Source organism: Schistocerca americana, chromosome 2 (genome assembly GCF_021461395.2).
Source record: "Schistocerca americana isolate TAMUIC-IGC-003095 chromosome 2, iqSchAmer2.1, whole genome shotgun sequence".
Taxonomy (NCBI): domain Eukaryota; kingdom Metazoa; phylum Arthropoda; class Insecta; order Orthoptera; family Acrididae; genus Schistocerca; species Schistocerca americana.
In genome coordinates this window covers 517,488,359-517,508,855 of record NC_060120.1, presented here as the reverse complement: position 1 = coordinate 517,508,855, position 20,497 = coordinate 517,488,359, and positions in this window count along the sequence as shown.

Genomic DNA, 20,497 nt, shown 5'->3' with positions numbered 1-20,497 from the left:
TCTACAGCAGCCTTTTCTATGTTTCTTCTCACTAATTAGTTCTTAAAATAAATTTTACTTCGAAAACTTTCTGAGGTTTCTAAAACTAAGCAACATCACAAAGGAGCACATTCCAGAAAGATTTTTGAGTGATGTATTCCGAAACAAGGCACAATTCACAGTTCAAAAAATGGTTCAAATGGCTCTGACAACTATGGTCATCAGTCCCCTAGAACTTAGAACTACTCAAACCTAACTAATCTGAGCACATCACACAACACCCAGTCATCAAGAGGCAGAGAAAATTCCTGACCCCGCCGGGAATCGAATCCGGGACAGTTCACAGCCCCACATCACACTGTTTACAGTGCTAATACGACTGCTTTCGATTTTTGTGTTTGCTGCATATGACGCGTCTCTTTGCAGATCCGAGTTCTTATACCGGCAGCCGCGAGGGGTAGTCGTTTGATCTGAGGCGCCTTGTCACGGTTCGCGCGGCTTCCACCGTCGGAAGTTCGAGTCCACCCTCGGGCATGGGTGTGTGTGTTGTCCTTAGCGTAAGTTAGTTTAAATTAGATTAACTGGTGTGTAAGTCTAGGAACCGATGACCTCAGCAGTTTGGTCCCACAGAAACTTACCACAAAATTCTTATATTGGTGATTCAACGGTGCTAGGAAAGTACCTTTCTTGAAGCCGAAATGGGTTTTCCCCCTCTGAATGACGACCGTCTGTGCTTTCCTTTCTTGGTGGTATGTATGTAGATTTCACGAACGGGGCTGAGATAAAATTCGGTGACCGATGTGTTCTTTCCGGTAAGATTTTTGTAAATAATTTGCGAATGTAATACAACACGTGTCTAAGGAAATATTTAGTTTTTTGCATCATTTTAATGTTTTGCCAACGCGCTACGCTCAGCTAAATAGAATTCAGTGTTTGTCAATTTCATCCATAGACTCGTTGTAACCTAACACACATTTTGTTTTAAAATTTCTGTATTAGCTACAGCAGCTATAGCCTGCAAGAGAGACAGCGACTAGAGCAATGAAATCATTCAGGACAGTGTGACTGGTTGCTCGAATCGGCCGTCGTGACCTACTTTTTGATATCTGTGTACGAGATCAATTCCCAGGTTTTTAAAAACACAACTACAGAGAGGCAGGAGAATTACTGGCGTAGGGGATTTTCTGTGCATTGTAATTGCTCGAGCTACGCTGCCACTGATGCCACCCTGTAACTCAACGGTCATAGGTCGCTGACAGCGAGCTCTGTGACAGCGAGGCGATAGTGTGACTATGGCCGAGGAACGCCCGACTGTGCCCACTCTTGACTGAAATTACTTAATGATATTCTTATAAGCCAGTTTCGTATTGTCTTGTCATGAAAGATATCTTGTAATACATGTACGTGCCAGACCAGATTTTTTTGACTGGAATTTGAACATAAATAACACTGATTACTAATAGACGGGCAATTATACTGCGATGTCTGTATGAAAATATGATGAATATATCACCACTTATTTACTGCATTTCTTGCTTTGTGATTGGTAGTTGATTTTGTTGAGTGAATTTATTCGGGTCCAAGTTGTATGTGATAATTTTTACGTCAGAGTGATAGACCGTTTCTCCCTTGAAATAGAAATAGCTCCCTTGGAAGCGGAAGGCTGTAGCAGTCTCGATACTTCCTATTTCTCTTCTCCCCCTCCCCCGAACTAAGAAGTCAGATAATTAGAACAAGTATTCAGAGCTTCTTAACTGTGGTAGGTAACAACTTATTAGCGAATGTCTAATTTGATTTGAAGCTCCTTTGTGTAGTGTCCACGTGGATCGAAGACTAACCATATTGCACAAGAGAATTAAAGCGTCAACAAGGTGTGCGCAACCTTTGTAATGGTGCAAAGCCGTGGCACCCTCCAATGTCACCCTTGGGCTCAACGACGCTTTAAATGGTAAGATGTCACTGAGGGATGCGATGTGACACATGCGTGAGTTAAACGGCAAAGGATCCTTTAAGACCCTCTCCCAGCCCAGTTCAGCAAAACCCTCCATGGTACCCGCCCACCTTTACTGACAAGTTTAAACTATACCTGTACAGAGAGAACCTATGAGGCAGTCCTAGGTGCTCAGAGACCGGCAACCTCTTCGACGCTCTCCAATTCCGGATGGGCTACTATCAGGCGCAATGCAGCAGTGGAGCGGCGAAAGAGCAGCAGCGTAGCCTGCCTGCAGGCGCCTGGGGCTCTCGTCGCAGATTCTGTCTGTACAGGCAGATTTTTAAGGTACACAACAAAGGGTGGTGGTTCGTGGTATCTTATGACAGCCCCTCGCGCCGTCCGTTCTGCCTTCTTGTGCCGATTCTGAGCAGTGGTCTATCTGGAATGTTTTCCTCAGCCACTGATATTAAAACCGTGTGATTCCAGCGTAGGGTGTGACGGTTCTTACCTACATCGCAGAGACGTCACAAGAAGGGGAGAAATGTTCGTAAGAGGTTGTACAACGATTTTCAAATCATGTGGCACGTCCGCGATGGCGATTGGTGCTAAGGCTACATCATTAAGTCAAGTTAGGCGTCACATGAAATTCTGAGCTGTGGTCTGTTTTCGCAAGTTCCCTTCCCTTGCCGTCTGAAGCGTTGTCGAGCCCTAGGCTAACGTCGCAGTGCGCCACATTTTTGGCCGATTACAGAGAAAGCATGTAGGCGCATTTGAGCCACATTTCGAAATTAGGCCTCGCTATGGGAAACAATTATGGGTTTTTGACAAAGTGATGCTTTCATTCTGTGGCGCATTGTAGTTGCATCCAATTTCGTATGAGCTATTGGATAAGTGAAATCTAACCACTCAGGACATCTCCGTCGGTAGGTGGTACGCCACAAAAGCGACTTGTCGTTGTCCTGAAAAAGTTATTGTTGGTAGCAGTTTTACGTACGTGTCACCTGTCAGAGTCGTATCTAGACTTCTCAGGGTCCCATATCACTCCAACTGCTCACGCTCCACACCATTTCAGAGCCTCCACCAGCTTGAACAGTCCCCTGCTGACATGCAGTGTCCATGGATTCACGAGGTTGTCTCCATGCCCGTACACGTCCATCTGCTCGACACAATTTGAAACAAGACTCGTCCGACCAGGCAACGCTCTTCCAGTCATCAACAGTCCAGTGTCGGTGTTGACGGGTCCAGGCGAGGCGTAAAGCTTTAGGTCGTGCTGTCATGAAGCGTACACGAGTGGGTCTTCCGCTCCGAAAGCCCATGCTGATGATGTTCCGTTAAATGGTTCGCACGCTGACACTTGCCGATGGCCCTGCGTTGAAATCTGCAGCAATTTGCGGAAAAGTTGCACTAATGTTACTTTGAACGATTCTCTTCAGTCGTCGTTGGTCCCGTTCTTGCAGCGTATTTTTCGGGCCGCAAGGATGTCGGAGATTTGATGTTTTACCGGATTTCTGATGTACGCTCGTGAAGTGGTCGTACAGAAGAATCCCCACTTCATCGCTACCTTGGAGATGCTGTGTCCCATCGCTCGGGCGCCTACTATAACATCACCTTCAAACTCACTTCAATCTTGATAACTTGCCATTGTAGCAGCAGTAACCGATCTAACAACTGCGCCAGACATTTGTTGTCTTACATAGGCATTGTCGACAGCAGCGCCGTATTCCGCCTGTTCACACATCTCTGTTTTAGAATACCCGTGCCTATACCAATTTCTTTGGTGTAGTTACGTGTTATTTTAGTTATCAAACTTAGGTATTTACTAGTTATTATTTTTGTAGGACTTTTGATAATTGTCAACCGAAATCATGTAAACCAACGAAGAACTTACGGAAGTATTTGAGTGGTTTGTTACTAAAGAACAGACGCGCAATGTCAGCGTTAGTAAGCCGGTGCTAAGATGAGCAACGTAGCGATCCAGTTCATGCACCGGAGATGCTGCGCGGGCAGCGGCCGGTCTCGCGAGTTGCTGCACACGCGTCAGATAGGCATCAGCGCGACGGGCCGGGTCGCTGGTGATGTACGCCGCATTCCTCGGCTGGTGGCCGCCGCTGGCGGCCTTGCGTCCGCCGTGGAATGGGAGCCGGCTAGGGTTTCACCACCTGTCGTCTCCTCCCGCCCGCCACTGCCAGCAGGAATGGCTGACGGTGGCATTGCCAGTCCCTGACGACAGCGAAGTTGATATCTACCAGTGTAGACGACTATGAGCCAAAGTGATTCAAGCGCTGTTTTTGTTGTTTTTGAACAGAACGTGCTATTCTGTTACCTTTCAATTTGGAACTGAACGAAGACCTTAAATACATTTTCCCCACAAGAGGACATTAGACCTCTTCCTCTCTCTCGTCAGTTGATTCCAGAGTTACAGTGAACCAAGTCTACCTCAACCTTTTTCATAGCACTTACAGTTTTATGTTGTTAAGTGTTTTGGAACTAGATTGTTGATGATAACGTGCACACTCTGGGGCTAGAGCAGCCAGACTGCATTGGTGTCGAAAATGCAGTGACGGATGTACAAGGAAGGTAACTGCCAAGAAATAAGACAAGACTACATCAATAAACGGTCACTTAGGAATGGCAATAAATAGGAGGTGTAGGAAAGCTAAAACATAATGATTACAAAAATGGCTCTCAGCACTATGGGACCTAACATCTGAGGTCATCAGTCCCCTAGAACTTAGAACTACTTAAACCTAACTAACCTAAGGACATCACACACATCCATGCTCCAGGCAGGTTTTGAACCTGCGACCGTAGCGGTCGCCCGGTTCCAGACTGAAGTGCCTAGAACCGCTCGGCCACACCGGCCGGCCATAATGATTACAGGAAGGAGGTCAATCAATAGAAAAGAAAATGGCCGTCGGAAGGATACATTCAGCATACAGAGAAACCAAACCAATCTTCGGTGAAATTAAAAGCAATGACATTAATATTAAGATTGCAAGAGGAATTACGCATGGAAGTCATGGGGGATTTGCTATTAGAGTTTAGTAGCGCTTTGGATCACTTACGATCAAAAAAGGTGCAAAGTAAACATTCACTCGAAATTTCTGTAAGCATTGACGGAATTGGCAACCAGGAGAGTACTCTTATTGATTTTCAGAGTCTGAGAGAGTGATGAGATACCATAAGACTTTCGGAAAAATGTCATCCACAGTATTCCGAAGGTAGCAAGGGCAAAGCGGAGCGAAAACCATCGTATATCAGCGTAACATCTCATCTATAAAGAACGACATACAGCAGTGGGTAAAAGGACAATGAGGAACCATCAGTTCAGCCTTTGGAAAAGTGAGGGCACCAGAGAGGAAGTTCTGATATTCTACTAGAAGCTGGAAACAAGACTTAAGAGAAACGGGACATGTTTATAAGATGTATTCATTTATAAAAAGCGTTGGACGATGTAAAGTGGTGTAAAATGTCAAAACTTGAATGAGATTTTCAGTCTGTAGCAGAGTGTGCGCTGATATGAAACTTCCTGGCAGATTAAAACTGTGTGCCGGACTGAGACTCGAAATCGGGACCTTCGCCTTTCAGGGACAAGTGATCTACCAACTGAGCTAACCAAGCACGACTCACGCCCCGTCCCCACAGCTTTACTTCTGCCAGTACCTCGTCTCCTACCTTCCAAACTTTGCAGAAGTTCTCCTGCGAACCTTGCAGAACTAGCACTCCTGAAAGAAAGGATATTGCGGAGAAATGGCTTAGCCACAGCCTGAGGGATGTTTCCAGAATGAGATTTTCGCTCTGCAGCGGAGTGTGCACTGACATGACACTTCCGGTAGATTACACACAGTTTTAATCTTCCAGGAAGTTTCGTGTCAAAGCTTCTTAGAGAAATAGATGCAAACTATAGGGAAAGACGAAGAATTTACCATATGTACAAACATCATGAGGGACCATTAAGAGCGTAAGCTGAAGAAAAAATCTTTATTCACTCTTTTTCCCCCACTATTCAATGTATTGTTCAATATACTTATCCAAGAAACATTGACGGAAGTTAAAAGAAGATTCTCAGTGGGATTAAAATTCAGGGGGAAATGACATCAACAGTAAGTTTCCCTGATTACAGTGCTATCCTCGGTGAAAGTGAAGAAGAAGTACAGTACCTGCCGACTGAGTTCAATAGTCTAACTTGTACAAAAGGTGGTTCCAGAGTAAATTGAAGGAAGGAGAAAGTAATGAGAAATAAAAGAGATTGGCGATAACCTTATCGTCAACGTTGGTGACCTCGAAGTAGATTAAGTAAAGAAATTATTGCAACGTATGTGCTATTTGAGAAAGTGTACGTAAGCATTCATTTCGTGGAGCTTAAGCTACTTCTCAGTCTACGCCGAAATAATTCTAAAATGGTAAAATCTTGGAGGATGAGTCTAAACTCGGAAATTCCTTGATGATAACAATGCGGAAATTACGAGAGTCAACGTTCCAAACCAGTCGAGAATAATTACATCTCGCGTAATACATAAGAGAAGAGAGACAACGCAGAGACATTTTTGTGAAGTGGGGGCGTTTGAGATGGACATGATTCTGTGATCCTAGTATGGTAAGGCATTGTTACAATTGCAAACATAGTTCAAACAAAAACACAAATGTTAATGACAAATTGTTTCATCTGAACACACAAATAGAGGACCTAACGTGTTTATAACACGTTGTTTTTGAAATTTTTCCAACTAGGCTAAAGGAAATAATGTTCACTGAGCAATACAGGAGCCAGTAAAAGTTCTCTGATATTTTATCACCTAGACACACAGTCACTGTAGATAAACCTTAAAATTGTATTCTATATTTGCGATTGTTCTAATCACGTGTTTTGACTTTATTTATGCAGGGAGGTCTCAGCTCACTGTGGCCCGCATCCAACCACAGATTGTAACGATACCACCGACAACCTTAAACGCCAATCGATGCTAACGTTATACCTCTCCGAGGAATTTTTGAGAAAGCTGACAGTGAGATAACCTAATGGAAACAGAACATCCAACTTGAATTCGTTTCCGAAACAGTCCAGCAGAGTATAACGAACAGTAAACGGTGGGTCAGGAACAGATGTTCTCCCAGCACAAAAGCAAGTTGTAGCATTGCATATTAAAACTGGTCACCAGCTTCATTAGGCATTCTTGTATCAAGTAAAATGATAAAGCAGAACGCAGTGCTATGGCTAACCTAACGTTCCTTGACACACTAAATTCTTTCCTTATACCTGTGCATACTGAAAAACAGTAACCTAACCTTGCAGATAACTGAGCTACTAACAAACAAATGGCCAATGATACAGTAAACAGTAACATATGCTTCTCAACAACTCGTACCTTAAATGAACTAAGTATAACAGTTTATGAAACAAATTACCCACATGCATGAAACTAGTAGCAATACTGAACAGGGAAAAGCTTGAAATGATTCTGAATTTAAATCAGGGGGTCTAGTAACGATCACAATGTATAACTTCATTGCTTAGTACAGGGTCTCTATGCCTATGCATTAACCAAATTGCATTATAATGGATAACACAGTATATAGTTCTTTCTTTAACTCGGTTTGAATCAACTAAACAGAATGCAAATCTAAAGACACTGGCTCTGAAGGAGCCTTTGCATTGCTTCATTAACTAATTAGCCTAGTACATGCGGACCTATTAACTTTCATGGTTTGATGAACCATGCTCATTAACAAAACTACACGAGTATGCTTGAGAATCTAATTGTTAATTATAATTAAGTAAAGAACAATTATTATTAAAATCAACCAAATTTCACAAATACCGGGTACATTTATAGAGTGCCAACTATAAAAATTTTTGTGTAAGGCTGTTGACACTGGTGGCGCAATTTGCAGTGGCTGTTAACCTGGCGGCGATGCAGTCATAGCAATAGTGTTGGCTTCGCCCTGCTACGTATCTTCTTGGCATCGGAATTATATTTATAGCGCCCAAAACCATCGCATGATAATTGTATCACCAAATGCAGCATCCGAGGCCCATAAATACTGCGCATAAGCTCTTCTGGCCTCAAAACTCCAAGAGTATGAATCACAATGATACGTTACTGCTCAGCCCAGACTACGTACCCGTCACAAAGGACGAATAACCACTTGTGCGACAACCACACCTATTCCACTCCGCCAGACTACTTCCGTACCTGGGGGGCCTCCCCACATCTTTTACGTTCAGCACCACATTCCGTAACTATGGACCAGCTCGTTTACAGTACATTATATAACAATCATTTCAGTAATTATTAAAATTCACAAGCATATTTTAAACAATATTGTTCAAAATTTCGCGTAACTGAAATACACTCCTGGAAATTGAAATAAGAACACCGTGAATTCATTGTCCCAGGAAGGGGAAACTTTATTGACACATTCCTGGGGTCAGATACATCACATGATCACACTGACAGAACCACAGGCACATAGACACAGGCAACAGAGCATGCACAATGTCGGCACTAGTACAGTGTATATCCACCTTTCGCAGCAATGCAGGCTGCTATTCTCCCATGGAGACGATCGTAGAGATGCTGGATGTAGTCCTGTGGAACGGCTTGCCATGCCATTTCCACCTGGCGCCTCAGTTGGACCAGCGTTCGTGCTGGATGTGCAGACCGCGTGAGACGACGCTTCATCCAGTCCCAAACATGCTCAATGGGGGACAGATCCGGAGATCTTGCTGGCCAGGGTAGTTGACTTACACCTTCTAGAGCACGTTGGGTGGCACGGGATACATGCGGACGTGCATTGTCCTGTTGGAACAGCAAGTTCCCTTGCCGGTCTAGGAATGGTAGAACGATGGGTTCGATGACGGTTTGGATGTACCGTGCACTATTCAGTGTCCCCTCGACGATCACCAGTGGTGTACGGCCAGTGTAGGAGATCGCTCCCCACACCATGATGCCGGGTGTTGGCCCTGTGTGCCTCGGTCGTATGCAGTCCTGATTGTGGCGCTCACCTGCACGGCGCCAAACACGCATACGACCATCATTGGCACCAAGGCAGAAGCGACTCTCATCGCTGAAGACGACACGTCTCCATTCGTCCCTCCATTCACGCCTGTCGCGACACCACTGGAGGCGGGCTGCACGATGTTAGGGCGTGAGCGGAAGACTGCCTAACGGTGTGCGGGACCGTAGCCCAGCTTCATGGAGACGGTTGCGAATGGTCCTCGCCGATACCCCAGGAGCAACAGTGTCCCTAATTTGCTGGAAAGTGGCGGTGCGGTCCCCTACGGCACTGCGTAGGATCCTACGGTCTTGGCGTGCATCCGTGCGTCGCTGCGGTCCGGTCCCAGGTCGACGGGCACGTGCTCCTTCCGCCGACCACTGGCGACAACATCGATGTACTGTGGAGACCTCACGCCCCACGTGTTGAGCAATTCGGCGGTACGTCCACTCGGCCTCCCGCATGCCCACTATACGCCCTCGCTCAAAGTCCGTCAACTGCACATACGGTTCACGTCCACGCTGTCGCGGCATGCTACCAGTGTTAAAGACTGCGATGGAGCTCCGTATGCCACGGCAAACTGGCTGACACTGACGGCGGCGGTGCACAAATGCTGCGCAGCTAGCGCCATTCGACGGCCAACACCGCGGTTCCTGGTGTGTCCGTTGTGCCGTGCGTGTGATCATTGCTTGTACAGCCCTCTCGCAGTGTCCGGAGCAAGTATGGTGGGTTTGACACACCGGTGTCAATGTGTTCTTTTTTCCATTTCCAGGAGTGTATGTATAAGTATTCAAAGAATTTCCATACAGATACAACATTCTATAAGCAACACTGCAAATTGACGTCGAAATATCTGTATACAAAAATGGGTCCAAAATAGGTGTCACAAGTTCACTGTATGGTTTCGCTCCCTGCTATTCTAGTAAAGCCAAGCGGTACTCTTGAGAAGCAGTACCTTACCCTTTACTAGTCCCCCATTTAATCATGATTTCTTCAGGCTCTACCTACCCGAATACTCAGTGCCTTTTGCCGTTCCGCTGTCATTGGAAGATTAGATGTGGTGCGGTTTCATCCTCCTCACTACATAGTCTACACTTAGGGGCTCCTTCCCTCACGCCCATCGTGTGTAGGTGTTTTCTGAAGTTCCCATGGCCAGTTGTGAGTCTTACCATGGATTTAATCCGTTTCCTGTTCACGTTTAGGGTTACACAACGTCTCTTGATATACGCTTTCTTTACCATTGTCTTGCCATGTTTCTGTTTTTGGACAATAGTCCAACATTCCCGAGGCAGCTACGTAGCTTTGACTTTTCCAAAGCCTTAATGAAGGTTAGGACAGGTTCCTGTCCAATAAAAGGAGTTGTCACCTCTGTCTTGGCCAATCTGTTATCTTCATCAATTCCTAAGTGATGATGGACCCGCAGCAGGTTTACCCTGTTACTTTCCCCTAGGGCTGCAGGGCTTCTGCAACGATATTGGCACTCGTTGAAGGGGCTGACAGAGATTTTAGTACAGCCTGATTGTCTGTAAATATGGATGCTACGCTCCTTGTAGGTCTAACGCAAAATCTGCTCCACAAACACTCTGACAGTGGTTTATTACACTTGGAATACTGGGACCAGCTTCCCTACCGAGACTGTTGTCTCTAGTCTAGGCTGTACCTTGTGTACTTTGACCCTAATGCCTTCATCTCTTTTCGACTCGCCAGTAAAACCGGACTATGCCCTCTGAACGGTGCCGAGGTTTAGTCTTCCACGGCTCCCTTCGTCCAGTTGATACACAGAAAGATTTATTAAAGCTGCTGGAAGTTATTGTATGGTCATCTGGCATTTTCCCAACACTTCCTTTATTTACCACACTCACTATGTTGGTGTGAGATTCCTGATATCGTAATAAATCCATTTATTTCCAGTCTTTAACATGTATCACCCTACAGATGCCTCTATTGTAACCCAAAAGTCTGATGGCGGAAGGTCTCCATCCCAGCAGTGGTTGTGCTGCTAACTCCGCCTGTTACGGCTAAGCTGGACAATCTATGCACCTTGTTAAGCTGAAAGGAGGCTGTCCTATCTGACATGACGAATTTCAAGAAGTTTTGCCCATAAATGTGAATGAAGTTGTAAATTTGATAAATGTATTCAACCTCTGTAGTATAGATACAACCATATTCGTTGTAAGATTCTTTTCTAGACAAGAGATGCTGGTCAGAAAGGTGTCTTGTTCTGAAGAGAGTAGAAGGGTCAGTGTGCTTTAGAAAGTATGGCAATGTGGTTGGTTTGAAAAAGGATGGAAGCTGACCTGGCGTGTAGTGGAGGCACCATTGTTTAAAAAAGGATTTTGTAATAATATATTTTGAAGAACGACACTGAGCAAATATTAGTGGAAGAAGGACAAAAGCCATCTTTTACAGTAACCATGTTTTTAATATCTGTAACTTTGTAGCATCTTGTTGTTAGAACACTGCGTATGGTTGAAGCTTGCTGTATAAATTTCATACTGCGACTTATGCTTTTGTCTTATAGTTGAAACAAGTGTCAAGGAAGACAATTGTCACAGCAGAATTATTAGGAAATATTTTGCTAAATTGCCTATGTGTAAGAACTTTATGAAAAGATGTATTGTTTCATGGCTTAATGATGCATTAGTTAAACTTGGAGACTTTGGTCCCTTTTACCGGTCGTTAAGATAAGTTCCCTCATTTTCATTTTTACTTTCGTGATTGTTTGCAAGCTCGCATTGCACATGGTCAGATGTGTGATGGGAAGCATTTTGTGAAATTTGTTAAGATTCCGTCTTCCATCGGATATTGCTATTACGGCATTACCCTAACAGTGAACGGTTGCAGAACAGATGAGTGTTCCATGTGCACAGGTAGGCCGATGAATTTAATTACCATCAAAGTTCATGTCTACTATAATGCACAGTGTTTGTCAGAGTGTACTTACGAAAATATCATCGTATTACCTGAATGAGATTTTCACTCTGCAGCGGAGTGTGCGCTGATATGAAACTTCCTGGCAGATTAAAACTGTGTGCCCGACCGAGATTCGAACTCGGGACCCTTGCCTTTCGCGGGCAAGCGCTCTACCAACTGAGTTACCGAAGCACGACTCACGCCCGGTACTCACAGCTTTACTTCTGCCAGTACCTTGTCTCCTACCTTCCAAACTTTACAGAAGCTCTCCTGTGAACGTTGCAGAACTAGCACTCCTGAAAGAAAGAAAATTGCGGAGACATGGCTTAGCCACAGCCTGGGGGATGTTTCCAGAATGAGATTTTCACTCTGCAGCGGAGTGTGCGCTGATATGAAACTTCCTGGCAGATTAAAACTGTGTGCCCGACCGAGACTCGAACTCGGGACCCTTGCCTTTGGTGGGCAAGCGCTCTACCAACTTTTTTTTTTTTTTTTTTTTTTTTTTTGACCTATGCCTTTCGCAGGCAAGTGCTCTACCATCTTTTTTTTTCCCCTTCCCTTTGGTGGGCAAGTGCTCTACCAACTTTTTTTTAATTATTATTATTACTTTTAATTTTTTTAAGAAAACAAATAAAAACCTCTTGGGTATGAAAATAAAAGACGACGTTCTTCATAAATAACACAATATCCTTTGAAAACGTAAAACATAAAAGGTAGCTATATTTCCGCAACGGCCTTCTTTTGTATTTGTATGTTTTTCTTAACATAAATGAGTATACAGTCTCACCATCAGCAGCATTTTTTTTTTTTTTTTTGGGAGCACAAGAGAAAGAAAACAAATAGGCTGCAGATAGAGAGCTATGTGTGAAAAGGATAAACATGTGTAAGGAGAAAAAAAACTTAGAAGAGGAGGAGAAACGAGAACTGGAATAAAATAGGAATACTTTCCGCGCCATGCTCCACTTTGGCGCGCCAGCAGAACAAAATGCATTCTATCATTGACCATTGAAGGGGAACGTGGGATCGTCCAGCCTTGGCTGGCACGGTTCGTTGAGATTCCAGCTTTGAGGCGGATTGGTGAAAATGCTCTGTAAATAGTTCGCGAAAGTGGCCCGATAGTGTCGATGCCGGCGAAGGGTGTGGTGATGTACTTGGAGGCGTGTCCAAAAGTCCGCCGGATCGACGATGTCGTCCCGGAAGAGGTAGTTGACAGCCATGCCACTGATCCATGTGATGGCGTGCCACTTAGCCGATGGAGAGTAGGTCGTGTCAGGATATATCATCATAGTGGGAGAAAAGTGATGTGGTGGTACTCGGAGGTAGAAAGCCACAATCTTCTGTACGAGGGTCCAGACAGCTGCTGCTGGCCCACACTCAAAACGATGTAAATCTGTATCTTCGACATTGCACTTGAGGCACAGGGGTGAGTCCACCAGTGCGATGCGATGCAGTTTCTGTCTTGTAGTATACTTGCCGTTGACGAGAAGGTACCACATAGAGGTGGTGTCAGGGGTGTGATATGGTTGGTGGATCGTTTTCCAAACTGTAGGCCATGAAACCTGGGGGTGACGTGTTTCGACGGGGTTGCGGGGTGGAGACTTTCGGAGAAGGCGGTAGATGTCGCGGGTGGTCGTCTTCCTGGTCCTGGGGAGCTCGGTGCATATGTAGCTGTACTCCAAAAAGAAACGGCCGATATGTGACATCGGAGGTGGGATGTGTGCCAAAGACGTCGGTGGGCGTCTCGAAACAGGCGCGAGCTCGGTGGTCAACATTCCAGTAAAACTAGCATTTTGGCTTTTCCATAACCGGAGCATAGTATTGGTGTAAAGTGCCGTAGTCCTGGCGCTCACATTAACCAGATCGAGGCCACCGTCCCGCTTCGGTAAGGTGAGAGCTTCGTACTGGACTTTGAAGATGTGTGCAGAACAAAGGAAATAGCCGAATGCCGCCTGTAACCTGGCCGCCATTGTCGCAGTGATGTGCAGAATCTGCGCTATATGGGGTATCCGAGCTGCCAGATGGGTATTGACGAAGGTGACTCTCTGGCACATATTCAGCGGGCGTAGTATGTGATTTTGTATGTTGGCCCGGATGCGTTGCAGCAGCGCCCGAAAATTGATCGCCGAGGTGCGGCGAATGTCTCGCGTGTACACCAATCCGAGACAACGAATGGTGTCCACCAGTTGAAATGGAACTACGCTGTCTGCGGGAAGGCCGGGGCCGATCTTCATGGCGCATGATTTTGCCACGTTCATAGCGCTCCCTGCCCCTGCACTGTAACGGGTAATCCACTGCATCGCAGCTTGTACTTCAGCCGCTGAACGTACGACGAGGGCCAAGTCGTCCGCGTAAGCTCGGCAGCGGAACATATGATCCCGGAGTGGAATACCTGTCAAACGTCGCCGTAATCCGCAAATGAGTGGTTCCATCGCAATGGCATAAAGTACCGTCGACAAAGGGCAACCCTGCCGTACTGAGCGTTCAATCCGTATAGATTCTGTAAGTCTGCCGTTGAAGAGAAGTCTGGGCGTTGCTCCACGAAGGAGCCGCATAATCACTTGCGTGAACGTCGGGGGAATTGCCATTCGGTCCATCACTGCGTTGAGGAATGCATGATTGACGCGGTCAAACGCTTGTTTGAAGTCGATGGAGATTAAAGCGCCTGGCAGTCGCGGGTGTGTTGCCACAGCGATCACATCTCCATATTCACTGAGGGCCGTCTGTATATTACGATCGCCGCCTAAGGATGTTTGTTCGTGGGAAACAATGTCCCGTAAGACATGTTTGAGTCGCACTGCCAGAAGGCGTGTGAAAATCTTGAAGTCCGAATTGAGTAACGTGATCGGCCGATAACTGTCGAGTCGTGTTCCTCCTGCGGGTTTCGGGACTGGTACAAGTAAGCCTTCCATGAACATTGGTGGCGGGTTCGCCGCGCCGGACAGAAGTTCCCAGTACGTGTCCCTCCATCGTGGCATCATCAAATCTTGGAAGGTTCTGTAAAATTCGAGAGGTAAACCATCCGGGCCGGGAGATCGATTCAGAGACCCCTTGGCCTCAGCGCCTTGGACGTCGTCGGTGGTCACTTCAGCAGTTAGGAGGGTTGCAGCTGCTGCGTTTAGAGTACCAAGTGTCTCATGGGCAACCTCAGCAATGGCCTCTGCACCGGTAGGTACTTCTTGATAGAAAAGTCTATAGTGCGTTGTGAATGCATCCGCAATGGTAGCTTGCGAAGTCAGCCGTCGTCCATCAGGTAAGGCTAAAGTTGTCATTAAAGCCTGTCGGCGTCGACGAACATTTTGAACAATATGATGCATAGAAGGTTCTTCACCATTAATCCTGTCTCGGCTGCGGGCTCGTACAATGGCTCCCTCTAGACGGCATCTGGTCAAGGATAAAATCTTTGCCTTGATGCGTTGAGCTTCTTTGAGGCGATCCGGGGATGGAGGATGATCCATGAGTTCACGTAGAGCGCTATAGTAGAAATCAGTTGTATGGTGATTCCACCTGGCTTTGGCTCTGCCATAGTGTGTCAATGTGCGTCGGATGGCCGGTTTGGCGCACAGCAACCACCACTGCAGTGTGGTCTCGTAACGCATAATGCGTTGAACACAGGTATGCCACGTGTCGGTGACCTGTTGTCGACATTCAGGGTCCCGCAGTAGCGCGACATTGAGTTTCCAAGGTCCTGCACTGCGCCATATAGACTGTCGACGTAGGTTCATGGTACAGATATAGATGTCATGATCCGAAAAGGCAGACGGCCAACGTTCCGCGTCGAGGAGAACTGATTTTAGAGCGTTAGAGATGTATATTCTATCAAGTCGGCTGGCGGAGTGGCTCGTGATGTGTGTATACCCCGGGCGGTCGCCGTGTACCACTCGCCAAGTGTCGGGGAGACGAAGGCGGCGGACGAGGAAGCGAAGTTCGGGACATGTGTTGAAATGGGGGTATTGGTCTGTGCGCTCGAGAACACAGTTGAAATCTCCACCTACGATGAGATGATCGTGTCGACCGAGGAATAAAGGCGTGATATCTTCTGCGTAGAACTGGGAGCGATCCCTCCGTTTATCAGTGCCCGATGGGGCGTAGAGATTTATGATTTTGAGTCCTTCAACTGTTATGGCCACCCCTCGCGCTGTTGGGAGGTATGCGACACTAGAAACTGCAATTCCTTCTCGGAGGAGGATGGCTGCGCCTGCGTGTTCCATAGCTGCAGGGGCGGCGTACGTCTCATATTCATAACACCCAGTCCAAGTCGCTATCCTCAGTTCTTGTAACAGGGCGATGTCGATGTCCGCTGCTCTTAGCGTGTCACGGAGCAGTTGCAGTTTAGCGTGGGAGCCGATATTGATAGTAGCTATTCGGTGTCTGAGGAAGGAAGAGACCCGTGCTGCTGATAGGGTCGTAGCTGGTGAAGATTGTTGTGGTGGATGCTGGAAGTCCATAGAAGTCGCAGGATTCGCCGTAGAAACTTCCCCCATTTTAGTTTTGGTCTAACGGAGAAACAGATCTCATTTCCGCATCAGATGGAGGTGGGAAATCCGTGTCATCCGCCCATGAAAGGTGTCCGACAGGTTTGACATCGGCGAGATGTGGCAGCGCTGGCCGAGTCGGCTCAATGGCGTCGGTGACAACAGACGTGCTATGTTCCATGGCTTCTGGGCGCGGGGCTTGCGCACGATCTCTGTTGGACGGTTCACCGTCTTGTGGATGACGCGTCTCCGTGGCAGAGGAGAAAGTGTTATCGTGTTCTCCGTCGGAGTGATGTGGCATCTCTTCGTCCTGCGGAGGGGGCTCAATGGTCGAGTCTGATGTCTTGCGGCGGTTTTTTCGTCGTTTGGGCGACTTCTGCTTTCGTCAATGAGTTTCGGTGTCTGAGGAAGGAAGAGATTCACGTCGTTCCGGTACAAAAACCGCGGGTGCTATGATGCGGTCTTCATTCTCCAGAACACTCTCATTGGTATCCTTGTGAGCTTCTAGCGTGGGTGTGTCCGGCTGTTGGACATGTTCACGGGCGGCATCGCCGGTGTCAAGGTGCTGGGACGCCTCCGGGTGTATCGGACCAGAGAGACGCTCATGAACGGCGCCCGCATCTCGTGGTCGTGCGGTAGCGTTCTCGCTTCCCACGCCCGGGTTCCCGGGTTCGATTCCCGGCGGGGTCAGGGATTTTCTCTGGCTCGTGATGGCTGGGTGTTGTGTGCTGTCCTTAGGTTAGTTAGGTTTAAGTAGTTCTAAGTTCTAGGGGACTGATGACCATAGATGTTAAGTCCCATAGTGCTCAGAGCCATTTGAACCATTCATGAACGGCGCCTTGTGAGGGCTGGACGTGCAGTGTCGCCGCATAGGTGACTGGAAGGGTGGTCGTCGGGCCTTAGTTGTGTGATGCGGCGTTGCAGGCATTCATTACGGACGTGGCCTTCTTTGCCACAACCGGAACATGTTCGAGGTTGTCCGTCGTAAATGACCACCGCACGGCAGCCGCCGATAGAAATGTACGATGGAACGTGCCGTTTGAGATCGATTCGGACTTGTCTCACACCATTAAGCACCGGATACGTCGTAAACTGTGGCCATGTCTCGGCTACGTGGCTCTGGACTTTTCCGAACGGGCTTAGCGCCGCGATGACTTCATCTTCAGTCACCTCGAAAGGCAGTTCGAATACACGGATCGTCCGAAGGCCAAGTCCTGCATGGTCGACATCCACAGGCCCGACGTTTCCGTCGGAGTGCCGAAATTTTAGTCCATGTCGAGTCCTTTGAATGATCTCGTTGCAGGCAGCGTCGGAAGTCATCTTAACATAAACGACGCTGCTAATGATCGATAGGTGTATGCCGATGAGTTCGTCACGTGGGATCTTCACGTCTTCGCGTAGGAAGCGTTCGACGGCCAGTGCGTTGGGTAGTGCGTATTCGTTTGAGAAGGTGAACTTACGAGTGTTCTTCCTGTAAGAGTTGGCCATTACAGCATGTTCGACTGAGAAGCGCTGTGACGAGGAAGTAAACAAAACACTCCCCGCGCGCAGCGGCGTGGACGGCCGAGCGCAGACTGTCCAACTGAGCTACCGAAGCACGACTCATGCCCGGTACTCACAGCTTTACTTCTGCCAGTACCTCGTCTCCTACCTTCCAAACTTTACAGAAGGTCTCCTGCGAACCTTGCAGAACTAGCACTCCTGAAAGAAATGATATTGCGGAGACATGGCTTAGCCACAGCCTGGGGGATGTTTTCAGAATGAGATTTTCACTCTGCAGCGGAGTGTGAGCTGATATGAAACTTCCTGGTAGATTAAAACTGTGTGCCCGACCGAGACTCGAGTCTCGGTCGGGCACACAGTTTTAATCTGACAGGAAGTTTCAGCATCATATTAGTTCACAGGCTTAATACGAGTAGAAGACATCAGTAAAGGGCTATCCTGTGAATTTTCATGCAGTTTTATCAGAAAGTCCAACACTTTAATTTTGATGTTCATTTGGTGTGTAATTCCAATAACAGTTTGGGTACAGTGATTCTTTGCGAGACTAAAGATAAAGATTATCAATAATCAGGTCAATATTTTGATCTGAACCATTTTGTTTTGCAGTCAGATAGCATACATATAAATTTCATTGAAATGTACTGCTTTCTCATAGACGAATTGTTTGATTCTAGCCTGGGTTTCGCATTGTGTAGCGTGAGCTACACAAATTTCCATTCAAAACTAAATTTTACTTACTTCTGTTGCCTGTCCTGAGATTTACAAATAAGTTCTATACATCTCTCAGATAATAACTTGACAGTTACAAAGACTAGTTTAAATACAACAACAAACTTTCCTGCCAAGATGAGTAATTACATGTTAGTCTGCTGATTTCTGCTGTCAGATAAACATTTCTTCTTCAACCACATATTAAAATTTGAGTTATAGGCTTTGACTTAGCAATTTCTTTCAAGATTTGTGACGCAATAATTGGAGTAATTATGCACCATATCACATTACAGCAACACTGTTTGTTTTGCATATTTGCTACCAGTTAAGAACATAAACAAATTTTCTGGAGAAAAATTAAAGTTTGCTTGTACAGAAACAAAACTATTGTGTATTCTCTGCAACTTCAAACACCGACTTTGTGAAAAGTATTTTATCCTCAGTCGTGAACTTTTGAAATACTACAGAGTGTAATATAAGTGAGACTCTTTCATTTTACGCATGTGTAGTGTTATATTGCGTTTGGAACAAGTGAGTGCTATTAATCTTTACTATTGCTAGTGATATACTGTCAGTTAAAAGTAGTCTTGTTTATTGAACCTTGAAGTGTTGTATGGTTAGTCAGACAGTGTTCCTTTTTTTGTGGTCTATGCTACTTTGTGTCCTGAAGTACTGGTATTTCATTGTACAGCGATATTGCCTGAAGCTTGGATTTGCATTTATTCGCTGAATTCTGTCAGTGGTAATTTATTTTTCTGATTCGTTAAGATTTATAGGAAGTGATACTTGTTAGTTATCACTGCAGTGTGGATCTTCTGTGTGTGAGAGATTTTCTTTTTGTTTGCTGTATTACTGCAATTGCATTAAAATGGCGAAAGCTATCAGATCTAGGTCAAATGAGACAGCTACAGCTGATGAAACTTTTTGTGATGATGTAGACAGAGAAGGTACAATTGAAGAGGGAACCTCTCATAATGCTGATTTACCTGAAACAGATAGGATAATGCCTGGTAGGATTGATAAGAGTGATTTCTCAGCATCAAACTTGGATCAAGAAAATACAGTTGGGGATTCTGCTTTAGAAACTGAGTCAGTAGGACGTTATTTGTCATAGCAGTCAGATATTGTAGTAAGCGATTCAGGTTTTTGCATCTACAACTGTTGACCAAACTGAGACCCTCTCTATCCCTTGCAATAGCAGTACCAAAGATGGGAACAGTGATTCTTTACAAAGTATTCTGAAAATATTATCAGAGCACAGTAAAGAACAGGATAGAAAATTTGAAAACATGACAAAAGACTGCCCAGCAATCTGGAAGAGAGTAATAAAAAATTAAACTGGAACTTTCAGCTGACTTAAACAGGAAATATAGCGAGGTTAAGCAAGATGTACTTCGAGAGTTCAACCTTCTACTGAATAAGGCACATGCGGCAAACGTCTCGTGTGTCGATACAGAGAATCCATCCGTTCATACCACAAAGTCACATATAGTGAACCCATTACTGAATAAGCCGAATGATATTACCCTATTAGTAATCAAAATGAGGAACAGGTGTTAGGTGAAAGCGACCATAATTCTGTTAAAATAAAGGCCACTGAGGACCAAGCTCTACACTTAAGAGAAATCAGTGTTTTTAATTGGGCAACTAATTTCATACCTTGGTCAGACGATGAGAGTGAATGTGAAAAAGATTTACATCAGAGGCAGCAGGGAACGTTACTTATGAAATGTTAGTGGATTTTGATGACACTTCTTAGGAAAAACATCTTGTGACCTGGATTAAGTGAAGAGGCAAATAACTTTTGTCTGTTGGATGGTTTTAGAGATACATTGTTGGAAGAGAAGGTAGACAATCAGAACATCTTAATCCATCCTGTAGTGTCAGTTTCTGTTGGAAAAGTTTCTTTAATAGCAGTAATGTTGTTTCGGTTAGCAGAGAGGTAGTTTTCAGTAAATGTTTGTCCGACATTTCCATTGCAACAAATTAA